Below are 20647 nucleotides of genomic sequence, written 5' to 3' on the forward strand. Positions count from 1 at the left end.
AAGTGTAAAATCCAGAAAGGCAGGACAGGCCATGGAGAACTGGAAGCCTTGTTATGCTGATGGGCGGGATGTAAATTGCCAAGAGCCACTCTGGAGAAGTGTATGGTGTTTCCTGAAACATCTAAAAAAAAAGCAACACAGCCTAGGGCACTTCCACTTATGGTCCTAGAGCTTAGGGAAATTAAAATAAAAAAGACACAGCCACCCCAAAGTTTGGGACAGCTCTGTTTACAAGAACCACGTTTACGGTACAAATTCAATATCACAGAAAGCAAAAAATGGATAAAGATGTTGTGGTACTTACGTACAATGCAATATCACTCAGCAATGAAATCTATGTCATCAGGCGCATAGCAGCATAATGAGTGGATTCAGGTATGATGATTCTAAGTGAAATAAGTCACAGAGAAAAAGAAACATCAAAAGATATCACTACTACACGGAATGTAAACTTGGCTACACAGGAACTGAATTACGAAACAGAACAGGGTCTCAAATGTAGAAAACCAACTTATGCTTGCTTCAGGGGAAAGGTGAGTTGGGGTGCTGCATAAAACCAGAGATTGAAATTAGCACAGATACCGTTCCATAAGCCAAATATGTAATAACAAGAGCTACTCCTTGCTCAACGAAGTGGACTCGACACCCCATATTAAACGCCTAAGAATATACCTGACTAGTAAGAATCTTAAAACCTATGGATTTATATGTCTCCGAAAGAGAATCAAGCATGTGTACAGTGGCATAAACGCAGCAGTGATAGGATTGGTGAGATTTGGTGAGCAAATGCAGACCCTTTGAAGTCGTATAACATGGTACCCATTCCATGGGTCTCAACTCTCCAGGTTTAAGGGAATCTTCCTTCAGCTAAAACATGCATGTGGAACCCAGATTATGATCCAGCATGTGATCGGGAAACGTGTTCAAATGTGTCTCAGTTTTCGTCCTCTGGTACTCGGGTGCAACATTCCAGACGCTTTACTAACACTCTCCCCACTTGGAGAGTCAGTGCCTTTAACCTCCTGTTTGGCCCAGTTTGTAATTTCTGCGGAAAATGTACAGGAATAGGGAGAACCAATGAGAGACTAGCTGGAGGTGTCTGGATGGGCAAATTTAACTCTCATTTCCCACCAGGAAGAGGAATTAACCAAAGGCTCAGCGTGCAGTGCCGGAACCACACTAGCGCCTGAAGCAATCCTGCGGTGTTGCGGCCAGCTCACAAGAAAGCGAGTTGAAGAAAGGAGCTCAGGGGCACTGTAATTCACAAACCTGCAGAGTTATAAATGACAGCTATCGTCCAAAAATATATTGAAGTAAGGCTGCCAAGAGGACTTGAATGTGGGGCAGAATTGCAGGAAACCGATTTCAGGAGGTAGACTGGAATTGCATATAAGGCATAGGAAAAGAGGCAGAACGTCCACAATGATGCACTTGGCCAAAAATGGTGAATGCGGTTTTTCCTGAATATATTCAGGAAAAAACGCATACGCCCTTTTTGGCCAACCAAGCAAGATTGCAAAGAAATCTGCACTATAATGAAGTCTCACTTCCCCCCGGTCAAAAGGGCCATCTGAAAAATATGTAAAATCCAGAAAGGCAGGACAGGCCATGGAGAACTGGGAACCTTGTTATGCTGATTGGCGGGATGTAAATTGCCAACAGCCACTCTGGAGAAGTGTATGGTGTTTCCTGAAACATCTAAAAAACAAAGCAACAGAGCCTAGGGCACTTCCACTTATGGTCCTATAGCTTAGGGAAATTAAAATCAAAAAGACACAGCCACCCCAAAGTTTGGGACGGCTCTGTTTACAAGAACCTCGTTTACGGTACAAGATCAATATAGCAGAAAGCAAAAAATGGATACAGAAGTTGTGGTACTTACGTACAAAGCAATATCACTCAGCAATGAAATCTATGTCATCAGGCCTGTAGCAGCATAATGAGTGGATTCAGGTACGATGATTCTAAGTGAAATAAGTCACACAGAAAAAGAAACATCATAAGATGTCAGTAATACACGGAATGTAAACTTGGTTACACAGGAACTGAATTACAAAAGAGAACAGGGACTCAAATGTAGAAAACCAGCTTATGCTTGCTTCAGGGGAAAGGTGAGTTGGGGTGCTGCATAAAACCAGAGATTGAAATTAGCACAGATACCGTTCCATAAGCCATATATGTAATAGACAAGAGCTACTCCTTGCTCAAAGAAATGGACTCAACACCCCATATTAAACGCCTAAGAGTATACCTGACTAGTAAGAATCTTAAAACCTATGGATGGATATGTCTCCGAAAGAGAATCAAGCATGTGTACAGCGGCAAAAACGCAGCAGTGATAGGATTGGTCAGGTTCAGTGAGCAAATGCAGACCCTTTGAAGTCATATTGCATGGTACCCATTCCATGGGTCTCAACTCTCCAGGTTTAAGGGATTCTTCCTTCAGCGAAAACATGCATGTGGAACCCAGAGTATGATCCACCATGTGATCGGGAAACGTGTTCAAATGTGTCTCAGTTTTCGTCCCCTGGTACTCGGGTGCAACACTCCAGACGCTTTACTAACACTCTCCAAACTTGGAGAGTCAGTGCCTTTAAACTCCTGTTTTGCCCAGTTTGCAATTTCTGCGAAAGATGAATAGGAATAGGGAGAACCAATGAGAGACTAGCTGGAGGTGTCTGGACGGGCAAATTTAACTCTCATTTCCCACCAGGAAGAGGAATTAACCAAAGGCTCAGCGTGCCATGCCGGAACCACACTAGGGCCTGAAGCAATCCTGCGGTGTTGCGGCCAGCTCACAACAAAGCGAGTTGAAGAAAGGAGCTCAGCGGCACTGTCATTCACAAACCTGCAGAGTTATAAATGACAGCTATCGTCCAAAAATATATTGAAGGAAGGCTGCCAAGAGGACTAGAAGGCGGGGCAGAATTGCAGGAAACCGATTTCAGGAGGTAGCCTGGAATTGCATTTAAAGCATAGGAAAAGAGGCAGAACGTCCACAATGATGCACTTGGCCAAAAAGGGCGTATGCATTTTTTCCTGAATATATTCAGGAAAAAACGCATACGCACTTTTTAGCCAACCAAGCAAGCTTGCAAAGGAAATCTGCACTACAATGAAGTCTCACTTCCCCCCAGTCAAAAGGGGCATCTGAAAAAAGTGTAAAATCCAGAAAGGGAGGACAGGCCATGGAGAACTGGGAGCCTTGTTATGCTCATGGGCGGGATGTAAAGTGCCAACAGCCACTCTGGAGAAGTGTATGGTGTTTCCTGAAACATCTAAACAACAAAGCAACAGAGCCTAGGGCACTTCCACTTATGGTCCCATAGCTTAGGGAAATTAAAATCAAAAAGACACAGCCACCCCAAAGTTTGGGACGGATCTGTTTACAAGAACCTCGTTTACGGTACAAGTTCAATATCGCAGAAAGCGAAAAGTGGATAAAGAAGTTGTGGTACTTATGTACAATGCAATATCACTCAGCAATGAAATCTATGTCATGAGGCTCGTAGGAACATAATGAGTGGATTCAGGTACGAGGATTCTAAGTGAAATAAGTCACACAGAAAAAGAAATATCATAAGATATCACTACAACACGGAATGTTAACTTGGCTACACAGGAACTGAATTACAAAACAGAACATGGTCTCAAATATAGAAAACCAACTTATGCTTGCTTAAGGGAAAGGTGAGTTGGGGTGCTGCATAAAACCAGAGATTGAAATGAGCACAGATACCGTTCCATAAGCCAAATATGTAATAGACAAGAGCTACTCCTTGCTCAACGAAGTGGACTCAACAACCCATATTAAACGCCTAAGAATATACCTGACTAGTAAGAATCTTAAAACCTATGGATTTCTATGTCTCCGAAAGAGAATCAAGCATGTGTACAGCGGCATAAACGCAGCAGTGATAGGATTGGTGAGGTTCGGTGAGCAAATGCAGACCCTTTGAAGTCATATTGCATGGTACCCATTCCATGGGTCTCAACTCTCCAGGTTTAAGGGATTCTTCCTTCAGCTAAAACATGCATGTGAAACCCAGAGTATGATCCACCGTGTGATCGGGAAATGTGTTCAAATATGTCTCAGTTTTCATCCCCTGGTACTCGGGTGAAACATTCCAGACGCTTCACTAACACTTTCCCCACTTGGAGAGTCAGTGCCTTTAACCTCCTGTTTGGCCCAGTTTGCAATTTCTGCGGAAGATGAACAGCAACAGGGAGAACCAATGAGAGACTAGCTGGAGGTGTCTGGACGGGCAAATTTAACTCTCATTTCCCACCAGGAAGAGGAATTAACCAAAGGCTCAGCGTGCCGTGCCGGAACCACACTAGGGCCTGAAGCAATCCTGCGGTGTTGCGGCCAGCTCACAAGAAAGCGAGTTGAAGAAAGGAGCTCAGGGGCACTGTAATTCACAAACCTGCAGAGTTATAAATGACAGCTATCGTCCAAAAATATATTCAAGTAAGGCTGCCAAGAGGACTTGAAAGCGGGGCAGAATTGCAGGAAACCGATTTCAGGAGGTAGACTGGAATTGCATGTAAAGCCTAGGAAAAGAGGCAGAACGTCCACAATGATGCACTTGGCCAAAAAGGGCGTATGCGTTTTTTCCTGAATATATTCAGGAAAAAACGCATACGCCCTTTTTGGCCAACCAAGCAAGCTTGCAAAGGAAATCTGCACTACAATGAAGTCTCACTTCCCCCCGGTCAAAAGGGCCATCTGAAAAAAGTGTAAAATCCAGAAAGGCAGGACAGGCCATGGAGAACTGGGAGCCTTGTTATGCTGATGGGCGGGATGTAAATTGCCAACAGCCACTCTGGAGAAGTGTATGGTGTTTCCTGAAACATCTAAAAAACAAAGCAACAGAGCCTAGGGCACTTCGACTTATGGTCCTATAGCTTAGGGAAATTAAAATCAAAAAGACACAAGCACACCACTGTTTAGGGCTACTGTGTTTACAAGAACCTCAACTTCAGTACACCTTAAATATCCCAGGAAAGAGAACAACGGATAAAGAAAATGTGGTACTTATGTACAATGGAATATCTCTTCACCATGAAATCAATGTAATAAGGCTAGTAGAAGGATAAAGAGTGGATTTAGGTCCGATAATACTACTTGAAATAAGTCAAACAGAAAAAGAAACATATCATAAGATATCACTTTTAGAGGGAGGATAAATATGGCTGCACAAAAAATGAATTACAAAATACAACAGTGTCTCACATTTAGAAAACACACTTATGTCAGCTTAAGGGGAAAGGAGAGGTGGGGTGATGCATAAAACCAGAGTTTGAAATTAGCACAGATACCGTTCAATAAACCAAATAGGTATTAGACAAGATCTACACCTTGCTCAATGAACTGACCTCAACACACCCTATACACCACAGAGAAATATATCTGAGTAATAAGAATCTTAAAACCCATGTATTGATATATCTCCATAAGGGAATCAAGTGTGTGCAGAGCGGCACAAACACAGCAGTTAAAATGAGCTAAACCCCGTTATAGAAATAAATTTTAAAACCAAAACGCAGAAACAATGAAAGAGAGAAAAATTCTTACAAAATTCGCTCAGGGGCTGTGATGCAACCTGGAATGACCACATATAAACCCACAGCTGGATAAGACATAAGGCTGGACACTTGGGGCTGAGAGGATTGGTGAGCTTTGGTGAGCAACTGCCAAAAGTTTAATGCAATACTTCATGCTACTCATTCCAAGGGTCCCAACACTCCAGGTTGAAGGGAATCTTCCTACAGCTAAACCATGCATGGGAAGTCCAGCGGATGGTATACCATATGATCGGAAAAGGTTTCTAAAATGCACCTCATATTCCTCTCCTGGGGCTCCGGATCAACATTCCAGCCACTTTACTAACAACATCCCAACATGGAGAGTCAATGCCTTTAAGTTCCAGTATCGCACAGTCTGTAATTAGTGCGGAGGATGAATGGGAATAGGGGAAACCAGTGAGAAAATAGCTGTAGCGGTTTCAATGGGCACATGTCACTCTAATTTCACATCAGGAAGAAGAACTAATGAAAGGCAAAGCAAGGCGCCCCAGAAGAAGAATAGGGCCTGAAGAAATCCTGTAGATATGAGGCAAGATCACAAAAATAGGAGCTGAAAAATGCAGCTAAAGGGCCACTGCAATTCAAAAACTTGCAGAGTTATAAAGGCCAACTATTCTCCAAAAGTAAATTGAGGTAAGGCTACGAAGAGGCACTGACAACAAGGCAGAATTGCAGGAAACCGATTTCAGGAGGTAGACTGGAATTGCATTGAAAACATATGAAAAGACTCAGAAGGTCCACAATGATGCACAGGGCAAAAAGGGCGTATGCGTTTTTTCCTGAATATATTCAGGAAGAAACGCATACGCCCTTTCTGGCCACCCAAGCAAGCTTGCAAAGGAAATCTGCACTACAATGAAGTCTCACTGCCCCCAGGTCAAAAGGGCCATCTGAAATTAGTGTAAAATCCAGAAAGGCAGGACAGGCCATGGAGAACTGGGAGCCTTGTTATGCTGATGGGCGGGATGTAAATTGCCAACAGCCACTCTGGAGAAGTGTATGGTGTTTCCTGAAACATCTAAAAAACAAAGCAACAGAGCCTAGGGCACTTCCACTTATGGTCCTATAGCTTAGGGAAATTAAAATCAAAGAGACACAGCCACCCCAATGTTTGTACGGCTCTGTTTACAAGAACCTCGTTTACGGTACAAGTTCAATATCACAGAAAGCGAAAAATGGATAAAGAAGTTGTGATACTTACGTACAATGCAATATCACTGAGCAATGAAATCTATGTCATCAGGCCCATAGCAGCATAATGAGTGGATTCAGGTACGGTGATTCTAAGTGAAATAAGTCACACAGAAAAAGAAACATCATAAGATATCACTACTATACGGAATGTAAACTTGGCTACACAGGAACTGAATTACAAAACAGAACAGGGTCTCAAATGTAGAAAACCAACTTATGCTTGCTTAAGTGGAAAGGTGAGTTGGGGTGCTGCATAAAACCAGAGATTGAAATGAGCACAGATACCGTTCCATAAGCCAAATATGTAATAACAAGAGCTACTCCTAGCTCAACGAAGTGGACTCAACACCCAATATTAAACACCTAAGAATATATCTGACTAGTAAGAATCTTAAAACCTATGGATTTATATGTCTCCGAAAGAGAATCAAGCGTGTGTACAGTGGCATAAACGCAACAGTGATAGGATTGGTGAGGTTCGGTGAGCAAATGCAGACCCTTTGAAGTCATATTGCATGGTACCCATTCCATGGGTCTCAACTCTCCAGGTTTAAGGGATTCTTCCTTCAGCTAAAACATGCATGTGGAACCCAGAGTATGATCCACCGTGTGATCGGGAAACGTTTTCAAATATGTCTCAGTTTTCGTCCCCTGGTACTCGGGTGCAACATTCCAGACGCTTTACTAACACATTCCCCACTTGGAGAGTCAGTTCCTTTAAACTCCTGTTTGGCCCAGTTTGCAATTTCTGCGGAAAATGAACAGGAATACGGAGAACCAATGAGAGACTAGCTAGAGGTGTCTGCACGGGCAAATTTAACTCTCATTTCCCACCAGGAAGAGGAATTAACCAAAGGCTCAACGTGCCATGCCGGAACCACACTAGGGCCTGAAGCAATCCTGCGGTGTTGCGGCCAGCTCACAAGAAAGCGAGTTGAAGAAAGGAGCTCAGGGGCACTGTCATTCACAAACCTGCAGAGTTATAAATGACAGCTATCGTCCAAAAATATATTGAAGTAAGGCTGCCAAGAGGACTTGAAAGTGGGGCAGAATTGCAGGAAACCGATTTCAGGAGGTAGACTGGAATTGCATGTAAAGCATAGGAAAAGAGGCAGAACTTCCACAATGATGCACTTGGCCAAAAATGGCGTATGCGTTTCTTCCTGAATATATTCAGGAAAAAACGCATATGCCCTTTTTGGCCAACCAAGCAAGCTTGCAAAGGAAATCTGCACTACAATGAAGTCTCACTGCCCCCCGGTCAAAAGGGCCATCTGAAAAAAGTGTAAAATCCAGAAAGGCAGGACAGGCCATGGAGAACTGGGAGCCTTGTCATGCTGATGGGCGGGATGTAAATTGCCAACAGCCACTCTGGAGAAGTGTATGCTGTTTCATGAAACATCTAAAAAAGAAAGCAACAGAGCCTAGGGCACTTCCACTTATGGTCCTATAGCTTAGGGAAATTAAAATCAAAAAGACACAGCCACCCCAAAGTTTGGGACGGCTCTGTTTACAAGAACTTCGTTTACGGTACAAGTTCAATATCACAGAAAGCGAAAAAGGATAAAGAAGTTGTGGTACTTACGTACAATGCAATATGACTCAGCCATGAAATCTATGTCATCAGGCCCGTAGCAGCATAATGAGTGGATTCAGGTATGATGATTCTAAGTGAAATAAGTCACACAGAAAAAGAAACATCATAAGATATCACTAATACACGGAATGTAAACTTGGCTACACAGGAACTGAATTACAAAACAAAACAGGGTCTCAAATGTAGAAAACCAACTTATGCTTTCTTAAGGGGAAAGGTGAGTATGGGTGCTGCATAAAACCAGAGATTGAAATGAGCACAGATACCGTTCCATAAGCCAAATATGTAATAGACAAGAGCTACTCCTTGCTCAATGAAGTGGACTCAACACCCCATATTAAACGCCTAAGATTATACCTGACTAGTAAGAATCTTAAAACCTATGGATTTGTATGTCTCCGAAAGAGAATCAAGCGTGTGTACAGTGGCATAAACGCAGCAGTGTTAGGATTGGTGAGGTTCGGTGAGCAAATGCAGACCCTTTGAAGTCATATTGCATGGTACCCATTCCATGGGTCTCAACTCTCCAGGCTTATGGGATTCTTCTTTCAGCTAAAACATGCATGTGGAACCCAGAGTATGATCCACCGTGTGATCGGGAAATGTGTTCAAATATGTCTCAGTTTTCGTCCCCTGGTACTCGGGTGCAACATTCCAGACGCTTTACTAACACTCTCCCAACTTGGAGAGTCAGTGCCTTTAAACTCCTGTTTGGCCCAGTTTGCAATTTCTGTGGAAAATGAACAGGAATAGGGAGAACCAATGAGAGACTAGCTGGAGGTGTCTGGACGGGCAAATTTAACTCTCATTTCCCACCAGGAAGAGGAATTAACCAAAGGCTCAGCGTGCCGTGCCCGAACCACACTAGGGCCTGAAGCAATCCTGCGGTGTTGCGGCCAGCTCACAAGAAAGTGAGTTGAAGAAAGGAGCTCAGGGACACTGTAATTCACAAACCTGCAGAGTTATAAATGACAGTTATCGTCCAAAAATATATTGGAGTAAGGCTGCCAAGAGGACTTGAAAGCGGGGCAGAATTGCAGGAAACCGATTTCAGGAGGTAGACTGGAATTGCATGTAAAGCATAGGAAAAGAGGCAGAACGTCCACAATGATGCACTTGCCTAAAAATGTCGTATGCGTTTTTTCCTGAATATATTCAGGAAAAAACGCATACGCCCTTTTTGGCCAACCAAGCAAGCTTGCAAAGGAAATCTGCACTACAATGAAGTCTCACTGCCCCCCGGTCAAAAGGGCCATCTGAAAAAAGTGTAAAATCCAGAAAGGCAGGAAAGGTCATGGAGAACTGGGAGCCTTGTTATGCTGATGGGCGGGATGTAAATTGCCAACAGCCACTCTGGAGAAGTGTATGGTGTTTCCTGAAACATCTAAAAAACAAAGCAACAGAGCCTAGGGCACTTCCACTTATGGGCCTATAGCTTACGGAAATTAAAATCAAAAAGACACAGCCACCCCAAATTTTGGGACGGCTCTGTTTACAAGAACCTCGTTTACGATACAAGTTCAATATCACAGAAAGCGAAAAATGGATAAAGAAGTTGTGGTACTTACGTACAATTCAATATCACTCAGCAATGAAATCTATGTCATCAGGTCCGTAGCAGCATAATGAGTGGATTCAGGTACGATGATTCTAAGTGAAATAAGTCACACAGAAAAAGAAACATCATAAGATATCACTACTACACGGAATGTAAACTTGGCTACACAGGAACTGAATTACAAAACAGAACAGGGTCTCAAATGTAGAAAACCAACTTATGCTTGCTTAAGGGGAAAGGTGAGTTGGGGTGCTGCATAAAACCAGAGATTGAAATTAGCACAGATACTGTTCCATAAGCCAAATATGTAATAGACAAGAGCTACTCCTTGCTCAACGAAGTGGACTCACCACCCCATATTAAACGCCTAAGAATATACCTGACTAGTAAGAATCTTAAAACCTATGGATTTATATGTCTCCGAAAGAGAATCAAGCGTGTGTACAGCGGCATAAACGCAGCAGTGATATGATTGGTGAGGTTCGGTGAGCAAATTCAGACCCTTTGAAGTTATATTGCATGGTAACCATTCCATGGGTCTCAACTCTCCAGTTTTAAGGGATTCTTCCTTCAGCTAAAACATGCATGTGGAACCCAGAGTATGATCCACCGTGTGATCGGAAAACGTGTTCAAATGTGTCTCAGTTTTCGTCCCCTGGTATTCGGGTGCAACATTCCAGACGCTTTACTAACACTCTCCCCACTTGGAGAGTCAGTGCCTTTAACCTCCTGTTTGGCCCAGTTTGCAATTTCTGCGGAAAATGAACAGGAATAGGGAGAACCAATGAGAGCCTAGCTGGAGGTGTCTGGACGGTCAAGTTTATCTCTCATTTCCCACCAGGAAGAGGAATTAACCAAAGGCTCACCGTGCCGTGATGGAACCACACTAGGGCCTGAAGCAATCCTGCGGTGTTGCGGCCAGCTCACAACAAAGCGAGTTGAAGAAAGGAGCTCAGGGGAACTACAATTCACAAACCTGCAGAGTTATAAATGACAGCTATCGTCCAAAAATATATCGAAGTAAGGCTGCCAAGAGGACTAGAATGCGGGGCATAATTGCAGGAAACCGATTTCAGGAGGTAGACTGGATTTGCATGTAAAGCATAGGAAAAGAGGCAGAACGTCCAAAATGATGCACTTGGCCAAAAAGGGCGTATGCGTTTTTTCCTGAATATATTCAGGAAAAAACGAATACGCACTTTTTGGCCAACCAAGCAAGCTTGCAAAGGAAATCTGCACTACAATGAAGTCTCACTGCCTCCCGGTCAAAAGGGCCATCTGAAATAAGTGTAAAATCCAGAAAGGCAGGACAGGCCATGGAGAACTGGGAGCCTTGTTATGCTGATGTGCGGGATGTAAATTGCCAACAGCCACTCTGGAGAAGTGTATGGTGTTTCCTGAAACATCTACAAAACAAAGCAACAGAGCCTAGGGCACTGCCACTTATGGTCCTATAGCTTAGGGAAATTAAAATCAAAAAGACACAGCCACCCCAAAGTTTGCGACGGTTTCGTTTACAAGAACCTCGTTTACGGTACAAGTTCAATATCACAGAAAGCGAAAAATGGATAAAGAATTTGTGATACTTACGTACAATGCAATATCACTGAGCAATGAAATCTATGTCATCAGGCCCATAGCAGCATAATGAGTGGATTTAGGTACGGTGATTCTAAGTGAAATAAGTCACACAGAAAAAGAAACATCATAAGATATCACTACTATACGGATTGTAAACTTGGCTACACAGGAACTGAATTACAAAACAGAACAGGGTCTCAAATGTAGAAAACCAACTTATGCTTGCTTAAGTGGAAAGGTGAGTTGGGGTGCTGCATAAAACCAGAGATTGAAATGAGCACAGATACCGTTCCATAAGCCAAATATGTAATAACAAGAGCTACTCCTTGCTCAACGAAGTGGACTCAACACCCAATATTAAACACCTAAGAATATATCTGACTAGTAAGAATCTTAAAACCTATGGATTTATATGTCTCCGAAAGAGAATCAAGCGTGTGTACAGTGGCATAAACGCAACAGTGATAGGATTGGTGAGGTTCGGTGAGCAAATGCAGACCCTTTGAAGTCATATTGCATGGTACCCATTACATGGGTCTCAACTCTCCAGGTTTAAGGGATTCTTCCTTCAGCTAAAACATGCATGTGGAACCCAGAGTATGATCCACCGTGTGATCGGGAAACGTGTTCAAATGTGTCTCAGTTTTCGTCCCCTGGTACTCGGGTGCAACATTCCAGACGCTTTACTAACACATTCCCCACTTGGAGAGTCAGTTCCTTTAAACTCCTGTTTGGCCCAGTTTGCAATTTCTGCGGAAAATGAACAGGAATACGGAGAACCAATGAGAGACTAGCTAGAGGTGTCTGCACGGGCAAATTTAACTCTCATTTCCCACCAGGAAGAGGAATTAACCAAAGGCTCAACGTGCCATGCCGGAACCACACTAGGGCCTGAAGCAATCCTGCGGTGTTGCGGCCAGCTCACAAGAAAGCGAGTTGAAGAAAGGAGCTCAGGGGCACTGTCATTCACAAACCTGCAGAGTTATAAATGACAGCTATCGTCCAAAAATATATTGAAGTAAGGCTGCCAAGAGGACTTGAAAGTGGGGCAGAATTGCAGGAAACCGATTTTAGGAGGTAGAGTAGAATTGCATGTAAAGCATAGGAAAAGAGGCAGAATGTCCACAATGATGCACTTGGCCAAAAAGAGCGTATGCGTTTTTTCCTGAATATATTCAGGAAAAAACGCATATGCACTTTTTGGCCAACCAAGCAAGCTTGCAAAGGAAATCTGCACTACAATGAAGTCTCACTGCCCCCCGGTCAAAAGGGCCATCTGAAAAAAGTGTAAAATCCAGAAAGGCAGGACAGGCCATGGAGACCAGTGAGCCTTGTCATGCTGATGGGTGGGATGTAAACTGAAAACAGCCACTCTGGAGAAGTGTATGGTGTTTCCTGAAACATCTAAAAACAAAGCAACAGAGCCTAGGGCACTTCCACTTATGGTCCTATAGCTTAGGGAAATTAAAATCAAAAAGACACAGCCACCCCAAAGTTTGGGATGGCTCTGTTTACAAGAACCTCATTTATGGTACAAGTTCAATATCACAGAAAGGGAGAAATGGATAAAGAATTTGTGGTACTTACGTACAATGCAATATCACTCAGCAATGAAATCTATGTCATCAGGCCCATAGCAGCATAATGAGTGGATTCAGGTACGATGATTCTAAGTGAAATAAGTCACACAGAAAAAGAAACATCATAAGATATTACTACTACACGGAATGTAAACTTGGCGACACAGGAACTGAATTACAAAACAGAACAGGGTCTCAAATGTAGAAAACCAACATATGCTTGCTTAAGGGGAAAGGTGAGTTGGGGTGCTTCATAAAACCAGAGATTGAAATTAGCACAGATACCGTTCCATAAGCCAAATATGTAATAGACAAGAGCTACTCCTTGCTCAACGAAGTGGACTCAACACCCCATATTAAACGCCTAAGAATATACCTGACTAGTAAGAATCTTAAAACCTATGGATTTATATGTCTCCGAAAGAGAATCAAGCGTGTGTACAGTGGCATAAACGCAGCAGTGATAGGATTAGTGAGGTTCGGTGAGCAAATGCAGACCCTTTGAAGTCATAATGCATGGTACCCATTCCTTGGGTCTCAACCCTCCAGGTTTAAGGGATTCTTCCTTCAGCTAAAACATGCATGTGGCACCCAGAGTATGATACACCATGTGATCGGGAAACGTGTTCAAATGTGTCTCAGTTTTCGTCCCCTGGTTCTCGGGTGCAACATTCCAGACGCTTTACTAACACATTCCCCACTTGGAGAGTCAGTTCCTTTAAACTCCTGTTTGGCCCAGTTTGCAATTTCTGCGCAAAATGAACAGGAATAGGGAGAACCAAAGAGATACTAGCTGGAGGTGTCTGGACGGGCAAATTTAACTCTCATTTCCCACCGGGAAGAGGAATTAACCAAAGGCTCAGCGTGCCATGCCGGAACCACACTAGGACCTGAAGCAAATCTGCGGTGTTGCAGCCAGCTCACAAGAAAACGAGTTGAAAGAAGGAGCTCAGGGGCACTGTAATTCACAAACCTGCAGAGTTATAAATGACAGCTATCGTCCAAAAATATATTGAAGTAAGGGTGCCAAGCAGACTTGAAAGCGGGGCAGAACTGCAGGAAACCGATTTCAGGAGGTAGACTGGAATTGCATGTAAAGCATAGGAAAAGAGGCAGAACTTCCACAATGATGCACTTGGCCAAAAATGGCGTATGCGTTTCTTCCTGAATATATTCAGGAAGAAACGCATACACACTTTTTGGCCAACCAAGCAAGCTTGCAAAGGAAATCTGCACTACAATGAAGTCTCACTGCCCCCCGGTCTAAGCGGTTATCTGAAAAAAGTGTAAAATCCAGAAAGGCAGGACAGCCCATGCAGAACTGGGAGCCTTGTTATGCTGATGGGCGGGATGTAAATTGCCAACAGCTACTCTGGAGAAGTGTATGGTGTTTCCTGAAACATCTAGAAAACAAAGCAACAGAGCCTAGGGCACTTCCACTTATGGACCTATAGCTTAGGGAAATTAAAATCAAAAAGACACAGCCACCGCAAAGTTTGGGACGGCTCTGTTTACAAGAACCTCGTTTACAGTACAAGTTCAATATGGCAGAAAGCGAAAAATGGATAAAGAAGTTGTGGTACTTACGTACAATGCAATATCACTCAGCAATGAAATCTATGTCTTCAGGCCCGTAGCAGCATAATGAGTGGATTCAGGTACGATGATTCTAAGTGAAATAAGTCACAGAGAAAAAGAAACATCATAAGATATCACTACTACACGGAATGTAAACTTGGCTACACAGGAACTGAATTACAAAACAGAACAGTGTCTCAAATGTAGAAAACCAACTTATGCTTGCTTAAGGGGAAAGGGGAGTTGGGTTGCTGCATAAAACCAGAGATTGAAATGAGCACAGATACCATTCCATAAGCCAAATATCTAATAGACAAGAGCTACTCCTTGCTCAACGAAGTGGACTCAACACCCCATATTAAACGCATAACAATATACCTGACTAGTAAGAATCTTAAAACCTATGGATTTATATGTCTCCGAAAGAGAATCAAGTGTGTGTACAGCGTCATAAATGCAGCAGTGATAGGATTAGTGAGGTTGAGTGAGCAAATGCAGACCCTTTGAAGTCATAAGGCATGGTACCCATTCCATGGGTCTCAACTCTCCAGGTTTAAGGGATTCTTCTTTCAGCTAAAACATGCATGTGGAACCCAGAGTATGATCCACCATGTGATCGGGAAACGTGTTCAAATGTGTCTCAGTTTTCGTCCCCTGGTACTCGGGTGCAACATTCCAGATGCTTTACTAACACATTCCCCACTTGGAGAGTCAGTTCCTTTAAACTCCTGTTTGGCCCAGTTTGCAATTTCTGTGGAAAATGAACAGAAATAGGGAGAACCAATGAGAGACTAGCTGGAGGTGTCTGGACGGGCAAATTTAACTCTCATTTCCCACCAGTAAGAGGAATTAACCAAAGGCTCAACGTGCCATGCCGGAACCACACTAGGGCTTGAAACAATCCTGCGGTGTTGCGGGCAGCTCACAAGAAAGCGAGTTGAAGAAAGGAGCTAAGGGGCACTGTCATTCACAAACCTGCAGAGTTATAAATGACAGCTATTGTCCAAAAATATATTGAAGTAAGGCTGCCAAGAGGACTTGAAAGTGGGGCAGAATTACAGGAAACCAATTTCAGGAGGTAGACTGGAATTGCATGTAAAGCATAGGAAAAGAGGAAGAATGTCCACAATGATGCACTTGGCCAAAAAGGGCGTATGCGTTTTTTCCTAAAACGCATATGCCCTTTTTGGCCAACCAAGCAAGCTTGCAAAGGAAATCTGCACTACAATGAAGTCTCACTGCCCCCCGATCAAAAGGGCCATCTGAAAAAGTGTAAAATCCAGAAAGGCAGGACAGGCCATGGAGACCTGGGAGCCTTGTCATGCTGATGGGCGGGATGTAAATTGAAAACAGCCACTCTGGAGAAGTGTATGGTGTTTCCTGAAACATCTAAAAACAAAGCAACAGAGCCTAGGGCACTTCCACTTATGGTCCTATAGCTTAGGGAAATTAAAATCAAAAAGACACAGCCACCCCAAAGTTTGAGACGGCTCTGTTTACAAGAACCTCGTTTATGGTACAAGTTCAATATCACAGAAAGCGAGAAATGGATAAAGAAGTTCTGGTACTTACGTACAATGCAATATCACTCAGCAATGAAATCTATGTCATCAGGCCCATAGCAGCATAATGAGTGGATTCAGGTACGATGATTCTAAGTGAAATAAGTCACACAGAAAAAGAAACATCATAAGATATCACTACTACACGGAATGTTAACTTGGCTACACAGGAACTGAATTACAAAACAGAACAGGGTCTCAAATGTAGAAAACCAACTTATGCTTGCTTAAGGGGAAAGGTGAGTTGGGGTGCTGCATAAAACCAGAGATTGAAATTAGCACAGATACCATTCCATAAGCCAAATATGTAATAGACAAGAGCTACTCCTTGCTCAACGAAGTGGACACAACACCCCATGTTAAACGCCTAAGAATATACCTGACTAGTAAGCATCTTAAAACCTATGGATTTATATGTCTCCGAAAGAGAATCAAGCATGTGTACAGTGGCATAAACGCAGCAGTGATAGGATTGGTGAGGTTCGGTGAGAAAACGCAGACCATTTGAAGTCATAATGCATCGTACCCATTCCATGGGTCTCAACTCTCCAGGTTTAAGGGATTCTTCCTTCACCTAAAACATGCATGTGGAACCCAGAGTATGATAAACCGTGTGATCGGGAAACATGTTCAAATGTGTCTCAGTTTTCGTCCCCTGGTACTCGGGTGCAACATTCCAGATGCTTTACTAACACTCTCCCCACTTGGAGAGTCAGTGCCTTTAACCTCCTGTTTGGCCCAGTTTGCAATTTCTGCGGAAAATGAACAGGAATAGGGAGAACCAATGAGAGACTAGCTGGAGGTGTCTGGACGGGCAAATTTAACTCTCATTTCCCACCAGGAAGAGGAATTGTCCAAAGACTAAGCGTTCCATGCCAGAACCACACTAGGGCCTGAAGCAATCCTGCGGGGTTGCGGCCAGCTCACAAGAAAGCGAGTTGAAGAAAGGAGCTCAGGGGCACTGTAATTCACAAACCTGCAGAGTTATAAATGACAGCTATCGTTCAAAAATATATTGAAGTAAGGCTGCCAAGAGGACTTGAATGTGGGGCAGAATTGCAGGAAACCGATTTCAGGAGGTAGACTGGAATTGCATGTAAAGCATAGGAAAAGAGGCAGAACGTCCACAATGATGCACTTGGCCAAGAAGGGCGTATGCGTTTTTTCCTGAATATATTCAGGAAAAAACGCATACGCACTTTTTGGCCAACCAAGCAAGCTTGCAAAGGAAATCTGAACTAAAATAAGGTCTCATTTCCCCCCGGTCAAAAGGGCCATCTGAAAAAAGTGTAAAATCCAGAGAGGCAGGACAGGCCATGGAGAACTGGGAGCCTTGTCATGCTGATGGGCGGGATGTAAATTGCCAACAGCCACTCTGGAGAAGTGTATGCTGTTTCATGAAACATCTAAAAAAGAAAGCAACAGAGCCTAGGGCACTTCCACTTATGGTCCTATAGCTTAGGGAAATTAAAATCAAAAAGACACAGCCACCCCAAAGTTTGGGACGGCTCTGTTTACAAGAACTTCGTTTACGGTACAAGTTCAATATCACAGAAAGCGAAAAAGGATAAAGAAGTTGTGGTACTTACGTACAATGCAATATGACTCAGCCATGAAATCTATGTCATCAGGCCCGTAGCAGCATAATGAGTGGATTCAGGTATGATGATTCTAAGTGAAATAAGTCACAGAGAAAAAGAAACATCATAAGATATCACTAATACACGGAATGTAAACTTGGCTACACAGGAACTGAATTACAAAACAAAACAGGGTCTCAAATGTAGAAAACCAACTTATGCTTTCTTAAGGGGAAAGGTGAGTATGGGTGCTGCATAAAACCAGAGATTGAAATGAGCACAGATACCATTCCATAAGCCAAATATGTAATAGACAAGAGCTACTCCTTGCTCAATGAAGTGGACTCAACACCCCATATTAAACGCCTAAGATTATACCTGACTAGTAAGAATCTTAAAACCTATGGATTTATATGTCTCCGAAAGAGAATCAAGCGTGTGTACAGTGGCATAAACGCAGCAGTGTTAGGATTGGTGAGGTTCGGTGAGCAAATGCAGACCCTTTGAAGTCATATTGCATGGTACCCATTCCATGGGTCTCAACTCTCCAGGCTTATGGGATTCTTCTTTCAGCTAAAACATGCATGTGGAACCCAGAGTATGATCCACCGTGTGATCGGGAAATGTGTTCAAATATGTCTCAGTTTTCGTCCCCTGGTACTCGGGTGCAACATTCCAGACGCTTTACTAACACTCTCCCCACTTGGAGAGTCAGTGCCTTTAAACTCCTGTTTGGCCCAGTTTGCAATTTCTGCGGAAAATGAACAGGAATAGGGAGAACCAATGAGAGACTAGCTGGAGGTGTCTGGACGGGCAAATTTAACTCTCATTTCCCACCAGGAAGAGGAATTAACCAAAGGCTCAGCGTGCCGTGCCCGAACCACACTAGGGCCTGAAGCAATCCTGCGGTGTTGCGGCCAGCTCACAAGAAAGTGAGTTGAAGAAAGGAGCTCAGGGACACTGTAATTCACAAACCTGCAGAGTTATAAATGACAGCTATCCTCCAAAAATATATTCAATTAAGGCTGCCAAGAGGACTTGAAAGTGGGGCAGAATTGCAAGAAACCAATTTCAGGAGGTAGAATGGAATTGCATATAAAGCATAGGAAAAGAGGCAGAACGTCCACAATGATGCACTTGGCCAAAAAGGGCGTATGCGTTTTTTCCTGAATATATTCAGGAAAAAACGCATACGCCCTTTTTGGCCAACCAAGCAAGCTTGCGAAGGAAATCTGCACTAAAATGAAGTCTCACTTCCCCCCGGTCAAACGGCCATCTGAAAAAAGTGTAAAATCCAGAAAGGCAGGACAGGCCATGGAGAACTGGGAGCCTTGTTATGCTGATGGGCGGGATGTAAATTGCCAACAGCCACTCTGGAGAAGTGTATGGTGTTTCCTGAAACATCTAAAAAACACAGCAACAGAGCCTAGGGCACTTCCGCTTATGGTCCTATAGCTTAGGGAAATTAAAATCAAAAAGACACAGCCACCCCAAAGTTTGGGATGGCTCTGTTTACAAGAACCTCGTTTACGGTACAAGTTCAGTATCACAGAAAGGGAAAAATGGATAAAGAAGTTGTGGTACTTACGTACAATGCAATATCACTCAGCAATGAAATCTATGTCATCAGGCCCGTACCAGCATAATGAGTGGACTCAGGTACGATGATTCTAAGTGAAATAAGTCACACAGAAAATGAAACATCATAATATATCACTAATACACGGAATGTAAACTAGGCTACACAGGAACTGAATTACAAAACAGAACAGGGACTCAAATATAGAAAACCAACTTATGCTTGCTTAAGGGGAAAGGTGAGTTGGGGTGCTGCATAAAACCAGAGATTGAAATGAGCACAGATACCGTTCCATAAGCCAAATATGTAATAGACAAGAGCTACTCCTTGCTCAAAGAAGTGGACTCAACACCCCATATTAAACGCCTGAGAATATACCTGACTAGAAAGAATCTGAAAACCTATGGATTTATATGTCTCCGAAAGAGAATCAAGCGTGTGTACAGCAGCATACACGCAGCAGTGATAGGATTGGTGAGGTTCGGTGAGCAAATGCAGACCCTTTGAAGTCATATTGCATGGTACCCATTCCATGGGTCTCAACTCTCCAGGTTTAAGGGATTCTTCCTTCAGCTAAAACATGCATGTGGAACCCAGAGTATGATCCACCCAGTGATCGGGAAATGTGTTCAAATGTGTCTCAGTTTTCGTCCCCTGGTACTCAGGTTCAACATTCCAGAGGCTTTACTAACACTCTCCCCACTTGGAGAGTCAGTACCTTTAAACTCCTGTTTGGCCCAGTGTGCAATTTCTGCGGAAAATGAACAGGAATAGGGAGAACCAATGAGAGACTAGCTGGAGGTGTCTGGACGGGCAAATTTAACTCTCATTTCCCACCAGGAAGAGGAATTAACCAAAGGCTCAGCGTGCCATGCCGGAACCACACTAGTGCCTGAAGCAATCCTGCGGTGTTGCGGCCAGCTCACAAGAAAGCGAGTTGAAGAAAGGAGCTCAGGGGCACTGTAATTCACAAACCTGCAGAGTTATAAATGACAGCTACCGTCCAAAAATATATTGAACTAAGGCTGCCAAGAGGACTTGAAAGTGGGGCAGAACTGCAGGAAACCAATTTCAGGAGGTAGACTGGAATTGCATGTAAAGCATAGAAAAGAGGCAGAACGTCCACAATGATGCACTTGGCCAAAAAGGGCGTATGTGTTTTTTCCTGAATATATTCAGGAAAAAACGCATACGCCCTTTTTGGCCAACCAAGCAAGCTTGCAAAGGAAATCTGCACTACAATGAAGTC

The sequence above is a fragment of the Orcinus orca genome, chromosome 2 (genome assembly GCF_937001465.1).
Source record: "Orcinus orca chromosome 2, mOrcOrc1.1, whole genome shotgun sequence".
Taxonomy (NCBI): Eukaryota; Metazoa; Chordata; class Mammalia; order Artiodactyla; family Delphinidae; genus Orcinus; species Orcinus orca.